The sequence below is a fragment of the Corapipo altera genome, unplaced genomic scaffold (assembly GCF_003945725.1).
Source record: "Corapipo altera isolate COAL_440 unplaced genomic scaffold, ASM394572v1 23b, whole genome shotgun sequence".
In the NCBI taxonomy this organism is placed as follows: Eukaryota; Metazoa; Chordata; class Aves; order Passeriformes; family Pipridae; genus Corapipo; species Corapipo altera.
In genome coordinates, this window is record NW_020884885.1 from 4,361,596 (window position 1) to 4,386,005 (window position 24,410).

At 41.3% G+C, this 24,410-nt stretch overlaps 1 protein-coding gene across 7 annotated transcripts in view; it reads left to right on the forward strand.

The window, feature by feature from the left end:
- The window catches only part of SUSD6 (sushi domain containing 6), a 114,389-nt gene that overhangs the window by 27,648 nt on the left and 62,331 nt on the right, over positions 1 to 24,410 (forward strand). For 6 of the 7 annotated variants that reach the window (XM_027642557.1, XM_027642552.1, XM_027642559.1 and 3 more), the window contains one exon: positions 6,543 to 6,635. The gene's annotated coding sequence lies outside the window, so the exon portion shown is untranslated. Of the gene's footprint in view, positions 97 to 6,542; positions 6,636 to 24,410 lie in introns of all 7 variants that reach the window. The other variant, XM_027642554.1, reaches the window with a different exon arrangement.

A 24,410-nucleotide genomic window follows, 5' to 3' on the forward strand; every position in this document is an offset into this window, starting at 1 on the left:
TTTTTTCTTTAATAGAGCTTATGGGTGCATAGAGAGACACAGGGAAAGCGTCTGAGATTAAGGTGTTGGTGGAGGCACTGCCGCGGACGATTTAACGTGAGAAACTTTGTTAAGATTTCATCTTTGGTTTCTTCTTTACGGTGCTTTAGCAGTGGCCAGAGGTTAGCGCTTCCCAAGCAGCTGCTGTTTACACGTGTGCGCTGCTTAGGCTGAGCCTGTACGTCTGCGTATAACAAAGCTATGGTAAATCCCCTGTGGAGGACCTGGAACTCAAAAGTAGGCACGCTAGGCTTCTCAGAACTGAAAAGCAGTAATTGTTCCAAGTATTTCTAAAATTGGGTAAAGGATGAAAAAATACCATAATAAATCGTTCTTATTTCTAATATACTAATGGAAATAGTGACACAATTTTTCATCTTTGTAGTATTCTTTTAAATAGATTAATGCAAATACAGCGGTTTCCAGTGGGCGTATTCTCAAGGGAGTTACGTTATTATGGGGAATGGACTTGATCTCAGTATAGTAATTACAGTAATACAGATTTTGTTGGATGGAAGGACGTGAGAGGAAGTAAATGTATAAATTAAAAATATCCTGAAGTAGTCTTTGGAATGGTCAAGAGCTAAACTGAGCTGATGGGCAGAGAGGGTTTTGCACTTGTCTGTTTGCGCTTCCTAGTGGCTTTTTGTGCGTGTTCCTGTAAACGCTATTATGTAATGGTGCTTCTCTTGGCAGGAATCTATTGTCACTGCAATTCTTAAGGTTTCTGGAGCAATGCAGCTTGTTCAGGAGAGTCGTGATCAGAACAATGGGAAGAAAAGTTCTTAAGAGGAGGTTTTAACCTCTTTAATTTTTCATGTCATAGGACTAAGCTCAACACATCTGGAACTCTTCCAGATTATCTTTACTGTCCTCTGTTGTTCAGCTTGTCTTTCTCTTCTCTGCTGCACTATAGCTGTCGGGCACCAGTTTGCTGCTTACATCCTGCATCAGAGCTGGGAAAACATTGACTTTCTCCTTTAATAATATTTGTTATACTCTGGGGTTTTTTGCTTAGGTTTTTCCCCCCCCCGAAAAGAAGCAAAAGTGATATAGTTAAAGACTTAATTGAGAGTTAGAGACTTGCTTAGAAAAGAAAAGTATTTGAGATAATGGGGAAAAGGGACTCTCCCAGTTCTCATTTCTAGTTCCAACTTGTCAGTATACATCAAAGGGAGGCAAAACGCCTAAGCAGAGGGGGAATTTACATATTAAATGCCAATGTTCTTAAAGATCGGGTCTGCAATTTGTCGTTCATTTCATCCTCCTCCTCAAAGTGTCTACCATAAATCTCTTGCAAGTCTGCCTCCTTTTTTTCTTTTCACACGATGCTATTTTTTGGGGGTACATTTCAATGCAGAGAGAATACTACTTTCTGGTATTGTAATCTCGTGGCCAGTTGTAGCACTGACAACTGTACAGATCACACTTCTGTCTTTTTGTAACTTTCATGTTGTTTCTGGTAGTGATTCTGTAAGCAAACTTGGAGAAGAAAATTTTTTTTCTGATTTGGAGTTTCATCTGCTCTCTTACACTGGCATGTCCTGTTATTTAAATGAGTGTTTTATGTACCACTAGAGAAGAGAGTACCATCTGAAAGTAGGAAGGTATGTTTCTTTAAGGGCCACTGGGTGAAGGAAATGTGCCTGAACGATGTGCAGCCTAATCTAACTAGATTTTAAAATTGAAGATCATTATAGGGCAGAGTAGCACATGATAAGGGAGCCATAACCTCCTCTTAGACAAGCCACAGGTGTCTTCATATTCCCCCTTTAAAGGTTTTGATTTTTTTTTTAATACACAGAGGATTCAGTGAAGTATGAGTCTGGGACAGTAATGACCTTGAGGCAGAAATTTCCCAACCACAAGTGTAGCAGAGATTTTGGTTCTGTCTCCTTCTCTCTCTTCTTGTCATGCAAATTGACCACCTGTAGTCTGAGGAGGATCCAACATCGTTGAGCTGTGCAGTGCACCCTGTCTCTTCTGAAACAGTTTCCACACAGTTATCAGCAGTTTATATTTAGTGCAGCATGTGAAGGTGGACTGAAATGACTGCTTGAACTCACGAGCTGCCTGGGGAGTCAGCGAGCAATGGTTACTGAAGCCACTAAATGTGTGTCCTGCCACTAGTGTAGTGGTTTTGTCCCATGATCATGGTTGTTTTCAGCTACTTTATTCCTGCCTGGAAAATTGTTTCAACTCTCAGTAAGAGCAGCCTGCAATGGTCCTAACCTCAGCTGTGCAACCTCATAGCTACAGGTTTGGGTATCTGTGGCTGTTCCTGTTGCATCACTTCTGCTTGTTATCAGTGTACTTGCTCACACCACAGCCATCTACTGCCGTACCACCCACGTAGGTCTCTTGCTTGTTTTGCTTTCCTGAGCAGACAGATGTAAGTTGCTGGTTTCTGTCAGTCCAGGAAGGTTTGACTATACTGGGAGTCTGTGTTAGGCCACTGCTCTCTTCTCTTTTTTTTTTTTTTTTTTTTTTTCTTTTTGGAAGTTGCATCTCTTATTGCTTCTCTGAGATGCACCTGGAGAAGTTCATTATCTACCAATAACTGCATGAAAGGTCAGTAGCTTGAAAGCCTTGCTTTCAGAGTTTCCCAGACTGTGTCCTGTTGTGCACTCTGCTTGGCACAGGGACTCCCCGCAGCTCCCCTGCCCTCTGAGCCACTTGTCGGCTGCTATAACCAGCTGATCCCAGCTGATCAGGCTTAGCTGGGAGAGAGGCATCTTTTACTGGCAGGGTTGGTTCTACAACCCACTTGCCTGAAAGGCTGGGAGGAAGGGAGGAGAGGCAGCATGGGTTGAATTCTGCTTTAGGAGTATGTAAATAGAAACATAAAGGCGTTTCCGAAAACAGTAAGAGGGAAAAATTAACCCGCAGGTAGCAAAGGTGCTCGTGTTGTGGTATTGATTACAGTAGATTTCTTTTGCTAAAAATACAATAGTCTATAATTATGTTTATCTAGCTGTCATCACAAGTGTCATGTCCTTGGAAATGCCATCATACATGCTTAATCTCTGTCATGAAGCTATTCTAGGTACAAATGGAATTACTTCAGATGTAACAATTTAACCCTCAGCACAGAGTGTACTAGCTCGGGACAGGTAAATGACCTCAGTGAAGCACTCTGTAAGTCCATCTGTGGAAGTCATCTGGCTTTGCTATTGTGTATTTATACAGACGATATTTTCCTTGACTCTGATAGAAGTTGTGTTTAAGTAGCTGCAAAAATTGATTTTAAGTTTAACCAGTAGAAATGCTTCCCTTAAATGTCAAGAAGTGAGCTTCTGTATGTAGCAAAAAATGTTTTCACCTGCCATTTGTATGCTGGCTGTGTTGTTACTGAGTAGCGGCAGCTACTGCTCTCTCACAGGAAGCTTAGTGCTGTTGCATGGCTTGCTATGTGATGCAATCTGCAAAGTGTATTTTCAGACTAAGCCTGGTGATGCTAATAAGGGACCAGTGAAAAACTGGCCTATTGTTTGCTTATTTATTTTAAACTGGTGATATTTGTGTGTGGTAATTCAAGATAGTTCTTTGAGGAAGTCCACACTGAAGAGCTGCAGGACCAGAAGTTAGAGATATAAAGCCCCTACTTCCTTCCTACTACCTGAGTTGTCCCTTTTCCCCCAGCTTCTGTCTTTCTCTCTCTCTGTGTTGAACAGTGGGCAGGCTCTGAAAGTGGAGCGTCCATTGAGAACCTTCTCTGCAGTGCAAAGGATCGATGTGTCTCTTGTCACTCTGGTGATTCCCTGAGGGGAACTGCTATCCTCGCAACCAGCCCACCGGCAGTAAATTTGCTTCCTGGTATAAGTGAGTGTTGAGTGGAATGGGTTGGTCATCACCACTGCCGCAATAACCTTGCGGGCAAGATAAAGCTCAGCTTTTGTAGCTGGTAGAGCAGGGTAAAGGGAAACTAGCTTCTGGAATCACTTTTACGTGGCAAATGAAACACTGCATCATATTTGTGCTATAGACTAGAATGGTTGTCATTCTTGCAGTGTACACTTGGCATGGGAATGACTTCCTTGTACATGGTTGAACTTTACAGGGCTGAAATGTGCACCATTTTAATCTCATGCTCAGCAGTGAACCAGTTTCAATACTCTGTGTCTCTGTCCATAGCTTCCATAGCTTACTCTTTAAAAGGGCCAGAACCATTTTGAAAACTTTAAAGCTGTTTACATTTTTCCTCAACTGATTTTCCTTCTAGTTTATAATTAAATGTTGCTGTGGTTTGCTGCTGTTCTTGTGGGTTTTTTTTACCTGCATTGATTTAATGGGATTTTGTAATAAAATGAGAGGGAATTGAAAGAATCTCTGATCAAAACCAAGTTTTCAGCTTGTTTGGGAATGAAGATAGAAGTTACGTTGGTGTGTTGGAATCTCTTTCTGTGGGAGTTTTAGGGGAGCATAAGTTTTAAGAGAGAAATCCTATTGATACATTGGCTTTCAAAAATGTCCAAACAAACCAAAACCAAATGACACCCTTCCCAAACCCCCGCCCAACTTCTGTAAGTGGGCTTGAGAATTATGTTCTTGCTCTATGTAAAATTACTGATCCTTCAATATCTAAACTTGCAAATTGAATTCTAACAGTAGCTGTTAGAGTCTGCTTTGAGGGGAGCTGTAGTCTGTATGTGTAGCGTTAAACATATAAATTAGTGAAATGTTTGAATGTTTCTGACCTATTTAAAGCTGCTTGGGTTTTCTCTTCTCTGTATATAACTTCCTAAAAGTCTTCAAGGATGGTATATTAGAGCAGCTCACACTAATACAGTTATATTGGGGGATATGCCAGAATCTCCTTTGGGTATTAGAGCCCATTTATGCTGATCACTTTGAAAAGGCATTTTATTTATTATACCTAGTAAGGTGCTCTGATGTTAATTAAAACACCTTCCCCACTGTCCCCTTTAAAAGAAAGGATGCATACTGGGTATGTGTTGTTCTCTAATTAGCCAAAAGCCAGCTGATTTGCAGTGAAGAAAACTTAACAGTAATTGATCCTTCTCTGCTGCATGTGAATTCATTATATTTGAAGGCTAAACCAGAAACTGCCTTCAAAATAACCTGTATAGGTTGACCTTTGGTATTGGTGCTCAGACTGAGGAGAACCCCTTCTGTGCCAAAACACCAGCCTGGAAGGGTGATTGACATCTCTGCTTTTCCAGAGAAGTGTCAAAATTGCAGAGCATTACTCGAGGGTATGAAACCTTCACTTCTCCATCTGCTACCACATATGCCACTGGTGAGCCAGTGGCCATATGTGTGATCATCCTGAAAGCTTTAAAGCCAGCTTCTCTCCAAGGGCCCCTCACTCCTTTTGGAAGTCCAAAAAGGGCATGCTGCTTGCTTCAGGAGAAGGAGGCTCCTGTTTTCCCCTTAGGAAAACTGAGTAGTGTCTTTATAAAGCTAAAGCATTATTGCAAAGAGCTGTGTGATCCTGAAATGCTACAAACTGGTTCTGTGATGTGCAACGAAAGTGTGCTGGAAACTCATTGCAGGCTTTGCCCTGGTATATGAGTTAACTACAAAACTATACAGGATTACTAACATATCTGTTAAACATTTCATGGGTATGGGGAGCAAGGTTATAAGATGAGGAGTTGTGTCTTTGGGTAAGCATGTGAGAGATACAAAGAGCAGTTTGCTAGGTTTACTTTTCATTTCATTAGCTATGAGAATCTCCATCTCAAGTCTGTTTCTGATTTCCTGTTTTGCAGGGCTTGCACACATCTGAGACTTAAAACGCTGACATTTAAATGTGACAATAAAATGTTTAGCAACAAAGGATATCTTTAAGCAGGCTAGACAAAAATTCCTTTCAGCTGCATGGCTTTTACTTTCACTTGGATGACCAGTTTGCCCAGTTCTCAGTTTGTTGTACTTTCTGAAATGGAGGAGATTACCTTATTGATAACCATCTTTTTAAGTACTGAAATTTTTAGTACTAATGCTGGATAAAGAAGGTGTGTGGGGTGATAAGACAATAAAACATACCCATGAATTTTGGCACTGTAGAAATAAATTTCCTTTCTCCTATACTTATTTGGGAAGTATGCAGTATTGCAATCTCTGATGTGTGTATCTGATGGCTGGACTTGATGCGGTTTTAATGTGTGTATTTCAGGTAACTTTCGGGGAGTTTCTGTCCCATTGAAAAAACCCAACAACAAAGCTTGAGTGCTGCTGAAAAATTATTTTGGTAACACTCTGCTATGCTTGGGACTGTTCTCTTCTCATACTTGAGATTTTTAAATGGAATACGTGAGGGTAGATTGCATATTCTTTGATTCTGAGTAACTTGTGCGGTATATCTCAGACCCAGATCTGAATTTTGTGCATAATGTCTGTACCTGAAGCATGGCTATGTGCCTGTGTCCTAAAAACAGTAGAGCTACTTCTACCCCTCAAGCCTCCTGCTCTTTAATGTGAGAGTGCCCTTCTCACCCCCTATATATTCACAGCTAATACTTACTCTTTTTGTACAGTCCTAGGTGTGTGAATCAACCTATCCTCACTGAATCATCAGTTTAATCTTGCTAACTTGACAACCATTGTATGCCAGCCTGTGTCAACACCAGGTAAGATGAAAGCTGATGCTGTTACTCTGTTTTACTTTTTAAACCTGCATTTTGTCCAAATGCCATGACTCTTCTGTAAACTAGTGTCAGAATGTGCTGCCTTCCATGTTCTCCTACAGCGAGACAGCCACTTGCTAGCATCACTAGCTTTCGAAACAGGAAGTATTCTAAAATGTTCTCAGGGTCTGACTCCTTTTTAGCCATGTGTTAGTATTTTTCCCAACACTTCTGTTAGCCTGGGTTTTGTGGTGTTCAGATACGACAAGCTATGGGTTTTTTCCTTGTATTCTTCACTCCCTTACTTCTCCCTGGTTTAGTTGTAGAAACTGTTAGTCCTTTCTGCCTTCCAGAGCTAAGCATGCATGATAAAGTCACCTGTACTATCTGACCTTTTCTGTTGAACAGAAAATGGTTTTTGTTTTGATTTGATTTTTTTTTTTCCATACCTGCTCCCAAATGTTACCTTTGAAAACCTGTCACAGAGGGATCTTACTTGTGTATTTTGTGTTTTAGTTGTAAAAAAAAACCAACAAAAAACCAAAAAACCACAAAACAAAAAACCTGGTATGTTTTCCAGAGAATTAAACAGAAGAATTTTTGGACCTCATCCTTTTATCCCCCTTTAGAGAAGGGATGTAGATTGAAGGGGGGTGAAGTGGGGAGGAAATCCTTTTAATGCTTTAAACGAGGTTATTATCCACTGCTCTGGGAGAGCCCTAGTGCTGACAAACTAATGTGAGCCTTTGTTCTGATGCTAATCAAGATAGGGCTAATTCTTCTGACTACACCCTGTTCCCCTCGGATCCCTCTAGCAGTGATAAGGCATTAAGCTCCTTTGCTACCTCTCTTTTTCCTGTGCCCGCCTGTTGTCCTTGTTTTCTGTAACTGCTACCTTGAGTGCTAAGACTCTAGTTTTAAGAGGGTCTCATTAGGAATGATCATTTAAATATTTTGAGATTTATTTTTTTTTGGGTGCTCCTGGGTGGTATTTGTACACTTCAGTTTAATAGATATCTTGGTGGCTCTGTATGTGTTTATTTTTTGTATCATTACATAAACCCCCCCAATTTTCTGTTGATGCAAGACACATTGGACTTGTAAATACTGTCATCTTTTGGTACATGTTGGGACATGTCACTGATAATTAGAAGTAATTTTCATTCTGTCTCTTCTTGGCCAAAGCAAAGAAATATTGTTTCTCAGATGCTTTTGAGTACTCCTCAAGACACCAACTTCTGATCACTAGTCCAAAGAGCTCTGTAAGTTTTCTAGGGTGTGTACAACCTACATATTGTTTTGATTATGCAGATGATCTGTTCTCAGTATAAAGATAATCTGCACAGCAGCAGGGAGATGAGCTTGAAGCTTAAGTGTATAGTGAAATATGACTCTGCACGTGATATAACAAAAAATAGTGCCTCTTCACTAAATCTTATGTGTGGCTATGGGGAAAGGTCAGTGGTGAAAATATGATTAGGTCTGATGTGAAATGCTTGCATCAGACAAAGCTGTTAAAAAATATCATGCAGATCAAGAAGAGAAGGGAAGAAGTGTTCTGAGTTAGCCTCCTAGGCCTTTCCTGAGCAGTAAGAAGCTGATGAGAAGCTCATCCTTGTGCTTCTAAAAGCAGGTGTGCTAGTATAGCAGTATGGTTTGTGATAGTAGGCTCTCTGAGGATAGATGGTGGCAATCTTCTGTCAGTAATCTGTCCTGGGTCTGGCTGAGCTGACCTTCCAGTGAATTTGTAAGGGAGTTTGCCATCTTTCACTAAAGGCTGTTCTCTCTGCAGGGTGGTTCGAGACCCTCTTTGGTATCAGTACAGAATAGAGGGATAGGAGGGATTTAGGCAAATTAAAGATCCTCCCTAGCAGACAGAGATTGAGTGTGTCTGCACAGGTAGCATATGTGTATTGGCACAGTGCTCTCATGTTTCATTTTGATGGAGAGTGTTTTTTCCTAGTGCAGAATTGGAAAAGTCCTACAGTGATGATATAAAAATCTGATCTCTTTGCAAACAGCACGAATTTTGCCTATGTAGGCATATAGAATGTCTAGATAAGCTGAGCTCAAAAACATGTGCAAAATGGTGATGGTGTGGAGAGAGTAAGGCTCCATCAGAAGATGCTCGTCTGAGGAGACTGATTGAAGTGCTTTTTGCTAGTGACTGTGCACAGATGGGGGAGTGTGCATTTCAAAGGTAATCCAGTGTGGCTCCTTGATGTAAACCTGTGTGGAAACATTAGCTGTAGGAAGGGGTTTATCAGCACTTTCGAACAGTTCCAGTGTTTTTTAAGGTTGATTCTGTTGACAATATCCTGAAAAGACAGATGCAATGCGACACATTTTATGTGGGTAAAATTATGGGCTGGGCATAACTGCCTTTGCCTAGCACTATTAACCCAACAAATATTAAATCCCAGAAATGCTCATTTTCAGAGTAAAGATTGCTTTTATGACCTGAAAATAAAACCAGGAAGACATAGGTGGTGTTGGTTTTATCTATTCTCTACTCTTGATTTGCTTATGCAGGGCATTTCCTGCAAATGGGTGCCATGCACTTAGTTGTTGTATTCTACCAGTTTTCAACGTCCTGTTCATCTTCTGTGATTTGAAACAATTATAGTGAAATATGTGTATGAGAGAGACTGCAACAAGTCGCAGTACAGAACACGGGATTCCTCTCCCCTATTATTTTAATCCCGTGAAATGAAAATAGAAGGAAGATGGCAGAAGCATTTCTGAATGGCTCCTGTGCAAAACTTCCTCATAAAACCTTGAATGCTCTCAAAACTTGCACTTTTTTGTCTGCTTTTCCCTTGTCTGATTGAACTGTTTGCAATGTGGAAGGCCTAAACCCCAAGTGCTTGTAACAGTGGTGTCAGCTCTGGGGTTAGCCAGCATTTTACCTGCATCCCTTCACATATATCAGGGTTTCTCCTTTATGAATGTTTTTACTTTCTTTTTTACTTTTGTGGCCGTTTTTTGGGTTTGGGGGGTTTTTTTTGGTTCAGGGTAGTATATCCTTTTCAAACTCCAGAGACATATGGCACTTTTGGTATTAAAAATTAAGGAAATGGTACAGAATATTCAAAATTGATTTTTTTTTTTTCTCTGCAAATACTTTCTTTCTTGTCCACTGATAGAAGGCCAGAGGGAACTTCCTCTGCCTGTTTCTTTGTGTATGACCTGAGGTGGTGTGACAGTAGTTTGGGGGATTTTTTAGTGGGGATTTTTGGTGTTTCTTTTAAAGTAACTTGTAGACCAGCTTAGCCCCTGTGAATCTTTGGTTTAATCTCTGGTAGACAGGAAGGAATTGAGGTTTTCAGCAGCCACCATGTCTGGAGACAGGATATTGTTTCATTTAAGTAATGACAATCACTTCTTCCCACCTCCCCCCAATACTTTGTGGGATGGACACTTGTTGATTTTAATTTTTCATTTGTATTTATCCCTTATAGTGAAGACAGAGTTTTAATTAGCATAACTTAGTCATCAACTAACATATTGCAAAACAGCTCTGACTTTTGATGTGACAAACCGCTTGCTGTGTGCGAGGGGAAGAGATTTCTCTCTCGCCGCCCCCCCCCCCCCATAGCCTTGTGCACTGTGGCTGATTCCACTCTGACTCAGTTACCTTAATAGCCAGTTGTGTTTACAGGTAGACCTGAGCATCTTGGGAAGTGCTTACATCAAACTAGCTGGTGATCAGGTGTCTCACCTAACCTTGGAGTGGCAGGTTGAAATCGAGCACTACTTGTGTGTATTATTTTCCCTGTGACTGTAGTAGAGGATCAGGCACTGACCATATGCTCCTAAAACATATGTTCCAGTGACCCAAGCTGGGTTCAACTGGAATGTATAGATTGAGGTATTCCTTCTTTACAAGAATGGATCCTTCAGATGAAAATGAAGGCATGCTTGAGGGAAAGGGTGTTGCCTATGTCCTTGGCAAACAGCGGCTGTTTAAGGAAATTGGTAGTATAACTGGTCTACTATCACACTTGCTGAAGTTCTCTCTTCTCTGCCTTTCTGACAGGAAGGACCCTGCAGTTCATGATAGAAAGTAGTCTTCACTAGTTAAACAAATCTGTTTTAAGAGTCACAAGAAAAGACAGCTATTTGTGGTGGGCATTAGAACTGTTGATATGTAACTTAGTTCTGGGACAGGGACTTGTCTCTGTGTTGGCAGAGTGGCAGTTTTATGGCAGCAAGAGCCTGGAGTGAACTCATCCATATGAAATATTCATCTGAAAAAGAATTTGCTACATCAGATCTACTATTTGAGAGGTATGTCACCTGAAGATAGCCTTGTTGCAGTATAGGTTGGAATCTGTCAGTACCTCTTTTTTAAGTTTTAAATGATTCACAGAAAACATCTAGATTTTTCAGAACAATTTGTGTGTTGGTTTTTTTTTTTTTTTTTAAGCTAGAAACAGGCTACCTTTCATGAAATGTGTGGCAGCACAGGAAGTTGGGAAAGGATATGTGTATTGTACTTTCAAGACTTTTGAAAGGGCCTGAGCACTGAAGTTGGAAGAAATTGAAGCATTTGAGTGGCTGAATGTTAAGAGCTGGCACCAATATATTTCTGACCTCTGGCAATATGGCTGAGAAAATAGTCCTGGTTACCCCTTGTAGGTTGATCTCTGTTGCCTTGGTTGACCTGTGTACCTGTGCCCAGTGGTTTTTTTCCACCATCTCCAGCTGTGTACTGGTGTGTTGGTTGGTGCTGACAAAGTGAGGACTTGAGTCAGAAATACTGCTTCTTACAGAATGATGAACAGGCTGCAGCCTCTCCAAGCATTGCTCCAGACAAGCCTAGCTGAATTTGAGATATATGGTAAGATTTATTTTTTTTCTCTGAGGTACTTGGTGACAAGCAACTGTACTTGGTAAAGCAAGCTGTTTGTAGTCCTCCTGCATTGAGCATTTAGTTGCAGCGTAACTGATTCCTGCTGTGTCAAGCATACATTGATTTTGTTTTTTTATGCCGACATTGATTTTGGTTTTTCATGCCAATTGTTTAACAGGCTCCCAATACATAGGGGAGTTTTGCACCCTCTTTCTACTTTTGGCACCTCCCACTGACTGTTCAATTTGTTTAATCCCCATGAGTGGTGAACTTTATTGAATGGGTACAATAACGGTGGGGGGTTTTTGTCTTTCATGCCATGAAGATCAATATCAAGTGTAAAATCAGTACATTTTATCTAGATATTTTTTCCTCCAGGACTCGCAATTATCTTAGAGAAGAACTCAAAGACAAGAAGGACTATCACCGTCTTGGATATGGAGCTAAAAATTTACATGATCATGGTAGAGTTTTTTCTAAGTGTAGAAGGCAGCCTGTTTTTCAAATTGAAAAAAATTTTTGCATGTAGGTGAGGTTGAGGAGCCGATAAGATGTATTAAGCCAACTTCAAAAAGCCTGCTTAAAATATAGTATACTGGGATGATCCCGTGAATTCAAGTAGAGTTACTTCAGACTTGCACCGTTAAGGGTGATTGTTGTTACACCCTCTGTACCTGATGTCTAAAAGACTACTGCAGAGATCCTCTCCCCTTTTTGACGTAGGGAGAGAAAAGAAGAATATTACACCCAGAGTGTGTGGATATCCATAAATTGGATACTGAGAAAGGTATTTGACTTGCACTGCCTGTGAGAACAGAGACTGACAGCTCTGGAGGCTGAGGTTCTTTTAGCCTCTCAGGAGAAAAGGTGATTAGTGTAAGCAGCATTAATGTAAGCTTTGTATAGTGCTGTGAATGTTGTGTAGTTGTTGCCCAGGCTTCTCTTCGTGCTTGCTGTCTATCAAAGCATCTGCAGGAAATGGCATAGTAAACTAGATGAGCTTGTTTTGGTCACCTGTGAATTTTTGCACACCAATATGCATGCAATTTTTGAGGGTGGATCAGTTTCCTCAGTATGCATTTGTCTGTAATGGAGAGGTAATCTCCATTAAATGAAAAAGCATGTAAAAATGTAACTAATTTAAATTGAACTAACCTGTTTTTTTTATGTGAAGTTACTCTTAAGAAGTTGATGATCTGAGTACATTTGGAAAGACAAACCTTGCAACAATCTACCAGTCTCCTGGTGTCCAGGAACTAGTTCTTGGAATGAGACTACGTCACTTAACTTCTGTGAGGAAGAATTATTTGGCCATAGGTTTTTGCCTTTAGGCTGTGTTTGGCAAAAAAAGTTCTAGGTAAATTCCAAGTTCAGTCCAGTTTGCTTTGTATTGGTATTAAAAGCTGAAGTCCCATTCCTTCTCCTTGGTCTTTCTGTGAAGAAGATATTGCTGGGGTGGTGAAACTTGCACTTGAATAACTTGTCAGTGTTCTATAGGTAACTCTCTGTAACAAAAGATGAGCTTTTTTGATGTCTTCTGGAACAAGAAGAGCTAAAATAGCTAAAGTACAGAAGCAAAAGCTCATTGAGTAAAAATTATTTGTGGATTCACTTCCACAATTAATGACTGTTTACAGTGTAATGGGGTATAATGTGGGGCTGCTGCACATCTTGTACTGTGGTGTGCAAATTCATTATGTTGTGGTTTTCCCAATGTGTGGCTGTAAGGTTGCTAAACTTTCAGCTGCTGGTGTGAGGATGTGCCAGCCACACCTGGCACAAAGGGAGGTGGTGACCTTGTAGGTATGCAGAGCATGGGCGGCCACAGGGAGGAAATGGGTTTAGGTACTGCACGGGGCAGGATGGCAGGCATTGGCATTAGTGTAGCTAGACACAGAAGTTGTTACTCATTTAGTCATTCACTCCCAGGTAAGGTACCAAACTTGGGAATACATGGCTGCTACCCGGAAAGAAAAACAAAATCTTAATGTGGAAATGCTGTTCTTGGGTGGAAAATGTTAAGGTAGAAAGAAGCAGAGAGGGGGTTTCTGCTTCTGTGTCAGTAGTGGCTTCTGGAGTGCTATGCTCCTGGAGGTCAGACCGTGAAGGTGCACATTTTGCTGTAGTGGGAGTTAAATAAACCACACAATTTATCCAGAATGCAAACATGCAGTGATAGCTATACTACAGAGGAAGATTTGTATGATTCTCTGTTGAACAAAACCCCAAGATACTTTGTCCTGTGTTTTTGGCTTGAGATACCAAATTGTAGGTATTTTTCCAACTGTTTAGGTTGGAAAAGACATCTCAGATAGAGTCCAACCATTAACCTAGCATTGCCAAGTCCACCACTAAACCATGTCCCTGAGTGCTCATCTACGCATCTCTTGAACGCTTCCAGGAATGGTGATTCCACCACTTCCCTGGGCAGCCTCTTAAAATGCCTACAAACCTTCTAGTGTAGAAATTTTTCCTAATAGACAGTTTAAACCTTCCTTTATGCAATTTGAGGCCCTTTCCTTCTGTCTTACTGCTTGTTACTTGGAAGAGACTGAATCCCAGCTCACTACACCCTCCATTCAGGTAGCTGTAGACGGCAATAAGGTCTCCCCTGAGCCTCCTTTTCTCCAGACTAAAAAACCCCAGCTCCCTCAGCTGCTCCTCATAGGACTAATGCTCCGGACACAGCTTCTTTACCCTTTTCTGGACATGCTCCAGCACCTCAATATCTTTCTTGAAGGGAGGTGCCCAAAACTGAACACAGGATTCAAGGTGTGGCCTCATCAGTGCTGAGTGTACAGGGGGGCGATCAGTTCCCTGATCCTGCTGGCCACACTATTTCTGATACAGGCCAGGATGCCATTGGCTTTTTTGGCCACCTGGGCACACTGCTAGCTTGTATTCAGTTAGCTGTTGACAGCGCTCCCAGGTTCTTTTCCTCTGGGCAGCTTTCCAGCCACTCTTCTCCAAGCGTATAGCACTGCATGTTGCGACCCAAGTGCAGGACAAGTGCCCAAGAGGTTGTACTTGTCTTTCTTCTGGAGGAAGGTGAATTTGATGATCTCTTCCTGAACTAGACCTTACCTCCTTTTGCATCAAACAGAAGCACTTCCTCGCCAGGCTTCATTGGGCAGGATTGATTAAATATTTGGTGTTCCGAAAACAAAAAAATCCTGTTGCTCTGGGGTTTCTTAATGCCTCATGAGCAGTAGCTACACAAAGGGACTTGGTCAACTGGAAATTCCTATATTTGAAAAAATTTTTCAAGTATTCGTGTAAGATTATGAAAAAATTTAGGGGGTGAAATGTTACCTTCACTTTTCAGGTCATAGTGTGCTCATTGACATAGGTATTGTCTTTTTGGTATCCCAAGAATAAATCTGGTCCCTCCAGATTTGAAGACTTGGCTTTGCTTCTGCTTTTCTTTGTGCTGCATAAGGTAATGAGCAACTGAGTTGTCCTGTATCTAAAGTTCAGACCTTGGTAGAGGAACCTGGGGACATTGTTAATACCTGAACCTTCTTTTAATTTTCAGAGGAAAAAAAGTCCTTTAATTACTGGGTAGATGGCAACTATGAGGATCAAAGTGAGACTTTTGAGGCAAAGTTTAGCAACTTACAAGGTAGAAGTAATAATGGCTCTCCTTGCTAATGAAATTTAATGTTGGGATTACAGAACTGAGGACAAACTTGAGAAAAGACAATCTAAAATTTTATCTGTCCTGTGATATACCAGCCTTCCTCCTTGGCAGAGGGCAGGTGCCACATGCAGAGGCATTTCAGCCACTGCTGCTTTCTGTAGTCCTGTGTACTTGTGTTGAGGTCTCACACACAACTGCTGGTCTGCTCTGACCTTTTCTTCTCAGGCTTCCACATGCAAAGGGATCATGGTGTCCAGCTCTGGATTCAGGCGATCCTAAAAATAGATCATCTGTCCCAAGACTTGCACAGGAAAACAATAGATTTTGTTTGTCTCCACAAAATCTGCCTTTTCTGGAAACTGTAACAAGGCTGCTACAGTTTGATCGCTGTTAGCCACAAACAGGGTTAATGATACTAGACAAAAAAGAGCCTAGGAGTATTTGTTATGGAAGTCCATATTGAATCTCTTCCAGTGCTCTTTGGTGTGCTTAAATCTGTGCTACAACCTTTCTGATCTCCAAGACTATTGATTGCCCCCTGTGTCTGAAAATGCGTTTAATTCTGCAATGCTTTTATAGGCAGTAGGTCTTCCTTTTCACATGGAAGAAATGGAGACTAAAGATCATGCTGCAAATTGATTGTGAGGAACTTCTGATGACATGGAATATCTTAAATAAGAATAACTTAAGCCATTTCCAGAAGCATGAGTTGCAGAAGGCTTTAGGGTCAGCAGCCTGCATCCAGCTTTCAGCTTCCGTAGAAGGTTGCTACACAATACAAGTGCACTGTTTCTGCTGCAGTTTAGTGTGAAATGTATCCTTTTATAGTAGGATCATCAGTAAATGATGGAAGGCAAAACATGTAAGAAAATGACACTTTGTTCTACAAACTTATCATCAAAAGACAGCTTTTATAAGCATAAAGATGAAGCTTCTGGTTCTAAGGTGAGACTGCTAGCAATTTCTTGGTATATACTTAGTCTGGCAATAGCTAAAATTCTGATACTACATCTCTTTTTGCCTCTGGCACTTTCTGACTGTGGAGCTGTTAGCTAGATAGTTCCTGTCTGTGTCTTTTCTGTGCTGTATTGGTTTTTCCACTTGCTACTTGGGCGCAGGCTGAAGAAGCCTTGAACTCTACATGAGAGCTATACACTGGGTACCTGGGAGACTGCCTCTTCATCTTCCTGTAAGTAGATGCTTGGCTCTGCTAGAGACACTATTGGATTACTCTGTGTAGGAATGTTCATCTCTGGCTTGCTTGCCTTAATTCCCTTCTACAGACAGAAAGCAAATAAAAAGTGAGATGTGTGGGTCAGGGCAATAATATACCTGGACTCAGACTGGAGTGTTTTAAAGAGATGGAAAAGGGAGGCTGGAAAATACTGTGACCTGAATGGATCTGGGAAGTAACGCTGGCAGTAGTTAATCTGGCCTGTCGTTTTCCATTTTACTTACTCCTAGCACTTAATTGTCAGAGTAAGCTTTTATACTGTGTTCTCTTTCTGGCTTAGACTGCTCAGCACTGCTGCAAAATCCTTCTAATCCTTTTTGCTGTCTTTTGCAATGAAAACTCTATTGACAGAGTGAATACTTGAATTCCAGAGAGCAAGTGTGGATTCAGGCTTGGGAAAAATGAAGAACCAGCAAAAATGGCAAGATCTTGTTGGGAGGGAGGGACTCTTACAGAGGTGAATTAACTTCTGTGCTATATCTTGACAGCTGTTGAAGACCTTTGCTAGTACCAGTGGTCTTTTCTGCTTTCACAACTAAATGGTACCCACCAACAGATGTTCAAACGGAAAAAGACTTTATTGATCTGTTGGTCTGGGTTTTTTTAAGAGTAAATGAAGATGCATTAAGATTGTCCCTCTTGCCTTGTAACTTTGCATGGCAGACCCATGTGTGGGGTAGCACTGCAGAAGTAGAAGCTTTCTCAGCTAGCATGCTTGTGTTCTGTAGGATGTTAGAAGACATTGCTGTCACGCATCTGGCCTCACATTTGTCAAAGAAAGATGTGTTTCTGGGTGCTCTGATTGGAACCGACTGCATTAGTTGCAATCCTGAGCAGTGCTTTCAGGGACTGAAGATGGCTTCACGATAGCAGTTGAGATTTTTACTGTGTTAATCGTGCTTACTGCTGCCAAATGCCTTGCAGCCCCAGAGTGTAACTGTGATCTGGTGACAAAACTGGTCTTTATGTTGCCGCTCTGACTGGGCTGTGGACAAACCAGGCTTATGTTAGGATTAAGCAAAACTCCTACATGAGTGTTCTCATTCTCCTCTTTCTGGCATCCTAACATGAAAAGTGCCCTGAGCTTGACAGTCCGGGGCAGAATACTGACTGCATCAGTTCCTTGGAAAGCCAGATCTAGGCTGCGAATGATGGGGCTGTAACAGGGAAAGGGAAACAGGCATTTTGCCTCTTAACTTGGAAGGAATGACCTATTACTTTTGCTTTTTAATATGAATGAACTCATTCTCCTTTCCTCAGATACTAACCATATGTTATTCCTGGTAAAAGCAGCAGATGTTCCTCTCCTGCTGTGTTTTGCTTTGTTACACAAATTCTTTGTTTTCTTTCTATCCTGTCTGCAGTGGGCTGTAATATTCATCTTCACTGTATCAGATTATTGCCCTGAATTTCTAAATATGCATTTACAAATAAGTCGGGGGTTGCATGAAATGTTGCTTGGGTGGTGGATCTAATGTGTCTGCGTGTATAAGTGGTAACTGAACCCTATGTTCTGGTTAAGTATGCTCAGCTGAATAGTTTCTCCTTCTGTTTTGCTGTTACTTATGGCCTCTGCAATTTGTTCTTCAACATAAAACAGAATGTTCCACCCCACCTTCTTTGTGGTAGTTTGGCTTGAGTTTGCTAGTGAATGCAGTTTCTTTGCAAATCTGCATCACTTTGTGTTCAAGAGCAGCGTTGTTCTAGTGAGAGAATGGGGATATTTTTGCACATAAGTATTTTTTTTCTATGTTCTCCCTGCCAGTGTACTCCTCTTGTGTACTCATGAGCTGCTGTTCCAGTCTACTAAGGAAGAGTAGGCATATGGAGGTGGACTGCAGCAGACAAATGTCTATGAGTGCCAGAGAGACCATGGCATTCCATAGTCTGCATGCAGGAATTTGAGGATTGCACCCATAAACAGTTGTCCTCTATTGTGTCTGTTTGGATGGAGTATGAAGCACTTGACAAAACACTCAAACTTCAGTCCTTTTTGTTGACAATGACTCAGGTGTTGTTGCATTGCATTGTATTCTTAGAAATCCTCATATGGGAAGGGGCATGTTACTTTGCCATTGGAAATCTGTTGCCCTAAGGCAGTGTAGGAGGCTGGCTGGGCCTGCACTGCCGTGCTGACCTGCAGTCTATCACACATGCAGCTGAAACAGGCATGGTTATGAACTGAGCTCTTCTGTAGGCTATTTATGTGGGCATGGATGAAAGCAGCTTCTTTCCCTTTCCCTGTAAATCTAGCCATGGTCAAAATTTATTTTTTTTCCCTTTTCAGGGACCCTCCCTGGTTTTCTGTGCAAAGATAAGCACATGTCAGTTTCGACTAAGATTTATGTGTCATATTTACTAAGAAGGGTGTCAAACAAAGGAGAATGCGTGGTAGATTTTTTCAGGTTTCTAGAGTGAGAAGAATTTGCTGTTAATATCAAGGAAGCTGTCATGATTTAGCAGTAAAAATTTGTCCATGGTTCAGTGAGGTGATGACATTGCTTAAGATGAAGCAATTGCTAGCTTTGTCTTTCCTTTTTGAGAGAATGCAGATAGCAATTGTGGAACAGTTCAAAGTGTGTGTGGTTGGTTGTGCTCCCTGATTAATGCGATACTGAGAAGAGGCACTAGCACAGGTCTTGTGACCAATCAATCCATTGTTATGTTGTCTCTTGCTTTACTTTAGAAGGCTTATGGCAGTGATATGGGTCGATTTCCCCTTTGGGGAAAGCATGAACCTCTAGAGGAGGGATTCTGTCCTTCTGGTGAAGAAAACAGGTGGGGAGGTGCTTATCTCAGGGCCCAAGGGGTTTGCCTCAGACCATGCACTGAAGAAAACCTGTGATACAGAACTGCCCTTCCTGTCTGTGTTCAGAAACCACTAGGTCCTTTTTGGAAGACTTGTGTCTAGATGCTCTTGGGCCTGTTGTTTTCTGTTTGATGCTGTAAGTCACCTGTGATGGTGTATTTGTACACTCTGCTTAGCATGTGAGAGCTTGTAGTTGCTACATTCAGTGAGACAAGGTGGTCTTGTAGGCAGCTGTAACTGCAAAATACAGTCAGTTGCAGGTATTTCCAAACTTAGTGTGATCTCTTGGCAGAGCCAGTCAACAAACCACTCTGTTTTAAACATCCACTTGTGAAGGAAACTGAAACCTAGAGTACTTTTAAGTGGGAGGGAGAGTATGTTTGAGGATGGTGGGATTAATGATAGAGTTAGTTATGATAGATGGCTCTAAAATTTTAGTGCTGTTCTTAGTAGAAGACAAAACCACAAGAGTGAAACCTGCTGATAGCTGTGTTTGGAAGTAGACTTAGATTCCCTGAGAATCCCACTGCGCCCACTTACAAGGATGCAAGGAGGCAGTGTTTTCATCTTTGTCCAGAATCAGAAGAGGAACAGCTGCACTGGGGGTGATAAAATGCAAGGAAAGGCTAGATAAATGCTAAGACATCAAGAAGAGACAGATTTCTTTGTAATAGTCTCATTTGTATTTACAGAAGTTACTACAGCCTTTGAGGTGCTGCCAGAATGTACAACCTATAAGCAACAACAAAAAAAAGAATCTTAAAGATCAGTGTTCAGGATGACTGGAGATGTTATGTAGCAAACCTGTGTTCTCTGTCCCACTGCTCTCAGTAGTTTACCCTGCACTGCCATTACAGCACCCCATGGTCCAGGCTGCAGGAATGCTTTGGCTTAGTATCAAGCTCTGAAAGATATGTTCAGCAGCAGCTCATGATCTCAGCCAAGGAGGGGGTGTATGCTTGTGTATAGGTTCTCTCTTAAGGAGGCATGACTAAACTGGGAGCAGTTAAAAAAAAGTTATAAAATAAAAAAAACCTCCACACCCCACTCTCATCCCTTCCCCCCGAAACCAGTTTCCCTACCACAAAACCTGCACAAATTCTAAAAGTACATCTGGCATGGGAGAGGAGACGGTTCGCTCTTTTTCCTGGAGCAGGAGATTCCTGTGTTCCCAGTTGTGGTTGTTTAGGGAAGCCTTTTGCAGGTACCTGTAGGGTGGTGATAACCCCTTGCACAAAGGAACATGGCCTCCAACACCAGAATGCGTTTCATCGCTGCACTGAGCTCCAAAAAGTAAGAATACTGCTCAGCTCTTGCTGAGAGGGTGGTGTGCCCGTACAAGTAGCACTAGGTTGCTGCTGCTGCTGCAGCCGCACTGGACCTTTACAAAATGCACAAAGTAACTGCCCTCAAAACCTTGCAAATTCATTCCTATTTGCCTAGGGGTGATATTTTTTTTTTCTTCAGTCGTGGGAAGTCCTGGAGACGTTAATGAGTTCAGCTGAGGAAATAGCACAAGGAACTGTGGGAGAGGGAAGGCTCAGTCTTGCGTGTGAAGCGTGAATTAGAATGTGCAAAGAGGGTAAGGAGGTGTGGTAGTAATCTTAAGAAGGAATGAAAGAGAAATGAAAGCAGAGGTGAGGCAGTGTTAAGACTTGAAAACAAAGGGAAAGAGCTGGAAGCTGGAGAGTGTACTTGCTGGCAAAGAAAGTGTTAGTCTTTACTCCTTTCATAAATCTAGTTTTATAAATCAGTAAGTATCAAGCCCATGTCAGGGACTGTAGCTACAAAAATAAAAAAGGGGTTAAATATTTACTGATAAGAATTTGAGGGAAGCATGTTTCCAAGCAGCTTTGCCCTTTGATTCTTGCTACTGAGCTAAATTATTGGCATGTTTGGGACAGCTCATGTATCTGAGTGACCTTTTAATTTCCTTTTCAATCTTCTGAATCTACTGTAATGAACAAAGAAAGCATTAAGAACAGGCGTGGTACAGATTTTATTGCATGTTTGCAGTAGACCAAAGAGCTCTGGATTTCTCTGGGTGTGATGTGGCAAGAACCTGCCCTGAGAGAAAGATCACTGAGAACCAATGATGGTTCAGAGTAAAGAGGTGTTTTCTCTCCACACTGTGGTAGCTGCTGATATCCCTGTAGCAGTGGTCTTGTTTTGCTCTGTGTTTATACAGCACCTAGCACAGCATGGTTTGATTTGTAGGCTTTGATTTCTACCTCTCTTTACCTTGCTAGTGCTAAGGAGGCAATTAATGCTTGTGAAGGGCTTTTTTTTTTTTTTTTCTTGGTCACATACCTGTCTGAAGCAAAAATTTGGTATGTGCCCCAGGTTTCCTGTCTGCATCTCTTCCCTTGCGTGACTTCTGTAATGAGTCACAACAAGTAGCTGTTATATATGAAAAAGGATGTAAAAAGCATGTGCTAAAGAGAAGGGATGAGAAATGACGTTTCAGCCAAGAGGCTTTCTTTGAGTGAGGGGGATGAGGAAGAATTCAGCGGAGGAGGAAGCAGCATGAGATCAGTGGACTTTTTATTGCACAGCATGAAAAGATCCCACAACGAAAATCTGATCTAACCTTTGCTGTGTCTGACAAGAATTGTTTTCCATGTAAGGCAATGAGAGCCTGCTGTAAGAAAGCATGTGGCTGTCATTTATTTCAGAAAATGTATCAGCATTCAACTGTAGGAAAACAGACCAGATAGACCTGTGGTAGCTGCAGCCTTTATTGCCCACGTTTATGCTATTTAAAGACTAGTCTTCTCCAGCTTGATTCTAGTGAAATAGCAGGTTTGGCTTGCCTAAAGTCTACTGGCTACTTGTAGGTGAGCAGACTAAGACAAACATTGCTGGGGATAGGCCTGACATTTCTCAAGCCAAAATAATTGGATTATCCGGTTGATGGTAAGCCAACACCCTTCCAGAAGGCTTCTAAAGCTCTAGTTTGATTGTTGATAAATGATTTCTTATGCAAGTCACCTATACAAAGCCGCCTACAGTTCAGGTGTGGTTTTAAAAAGAAGTGTTGATTATGTTAATAACTTCTCTGAAGTTCTTCAAAACTTCTTCATTCCTGATACCCTTTTCCCCCTCATACATTTTCTTAACTTACAAAAGTGGAGGAAGAAAACTCTATCTAGGAAATGGGGGTTTAATAATTTATTGGCTGAAGAAACAAAGGATTCCTTTTTGTGTCTTGAAATGAAGGTGTTTGCAGACCTTGGGTTAATCTTCTTAATATCTAAAAAATAGTTTCAACCCTTAACTGTAGCTAATTCCATGAACCAGAAACTCCCAATATTGATGAAATTAAGGCAGTAATGTAGCATGTCCCCTGTTCCAGTCTCGACCTTTTTTTTTTTTTTTTTAGGCTTCTGCAAAGTGAGTCTCATTGTAGGTTGTGCATCTTTCTTTTGTTGCAGTGTCTTGCACGTTACTATGATTGATCTTAATTCACCAGTCTCAAACCTTTTGCATTTTGTATGTAGGCCTGGGTGAACACTTGTAGTAGAAGTGAATTGGAATTCCTCTGCATGTTGTCATTTCTTGGTAATTGGTTTGTAGGTGAGCTCTATAGCTGCTCTCAGGAATGTGCAGTGGGGATTGAGTGTTATTGTGCGCTGAAATGATACAGCCCTCGCAAGGCTGGTTCTTTCCTCTTTCTGCATTTCTTCATACCCATCAAATCAGGAGTCCTTCTTGAAGCTAGGAAGTCAAGATTATTTCCCTAGAAAAGAAAGCAAGCAAAAATTTTGAGTTGGGCATCGTGCAACTATTGATGCTTCAGACCACCACCTGCTCTGTTTCTCCTTGCAGGTGGAAGTACTTGCAGTGTTTGCAAGGAAGTGTCCCCCTCATGATGGTGGTGTTGAGGGTGTACCTGTAAGTTCTCTTGAGAGCCTTTATCTTTTTGGGAAGAGTAACTTTTTATGTTATGATTTCTGAGATGTAAACATACTGTTGGTCTAGTGACAAAACCCAATGGTTTTCTTTGGTTAGAAATAAAAATTTATTGATGGCAATTTGTCTTCAAAGAACTGAAAGTCCCGCCTTATTACACCTGCTTAATAGCAAATGTAGCCTAAATATAATTAAGTTTTTCATATTGGATTTGTCTGCAAGGAACCTGTGAAGACTGTTGATGTCTTTGTAAATAAAATATGGCTGTGCTTGGCAGAGATGATGAAACTTAGTCTTGGTCTCTCAGGAGTACATTGTTGGTCTGTCCTCACCAGCAGATGATCCTAGCTTTCAAAAGGACTTGTAGTAGCATTTCACTGGAATTTCTTTCCATTTGCAAGGGTAGTGTGAAGCAGCCTTTGCAGTGATTTCCAGCAGCTGTATTCAAGTACTTCTGAGGAGTGGAACTCAGAGGTGGTGGGGAGGCTGGAAAAGGAAGTGGAGGCTGTGATGCTTGCTAGAGGCCAGGGAAGGGGGATATGAGTGTTGGAGAAAGGGCTTCTGATAGCTATTGTGCTCTATAGTATGCTGTAAGGAGGGTGGTTTCCTCAAAATGTGCCCTGAAAAGTCCTGTGGAGCCTAAATGGAACTAGTGATGTTCCACAATGCAGGTTTCTCTTTGTCCTCCACCCACTTTCTGCGTGTGAAAGAGTGACTCTCGCTTCAGGAGGAGTGCAGATCCTGAAGTGCAAAGGGAGGCAATAGTTTGTTGTCCAGAGCCAACTGTTGCTTACATCTGTTAAATGTCCAGCTTACCCAGAAAAGCAGTCTTAGGTGAGTTAGAATGTGTATAAAAGGAGGCAGAGGGTATGTTTTTCACAAAGTGAAGCTTGTAAGTGGCTTTTTAAAAGATGCTGATAGAAGTCTGGATAGCTGCAAGTAACAGACCACCAACTCCTCTGATTACAGCCAGTGTATGTGACACTCACCATACAATCTTTCCCTGAACTTTACAGGTGGAGCTACAGATTATATCTGGTGTCTTGTTGTTGTTTTTTTAACAGTTGTTTCCCTCCATTTAGTGAAGTTATTAGAAAAAATTCCTTGTCAGTTTCTATGCAGGGACCTTTTCTGAAAACTCTGCATAATGTGGGCTTTTTTCTTATGAATAAGAATGAGAAGCTCGATTAATGTGTGCATATAAGATAGTTGCTAGTCTGATTCTTATGTTTAGACCTTTCTGCAATATACAGGGGTTTTTATTTGTAAAGCATGCCTTAATTTAAATGGTTGCTCTGTGTCTTTTAAACAGTTGCACCAGTGTCATT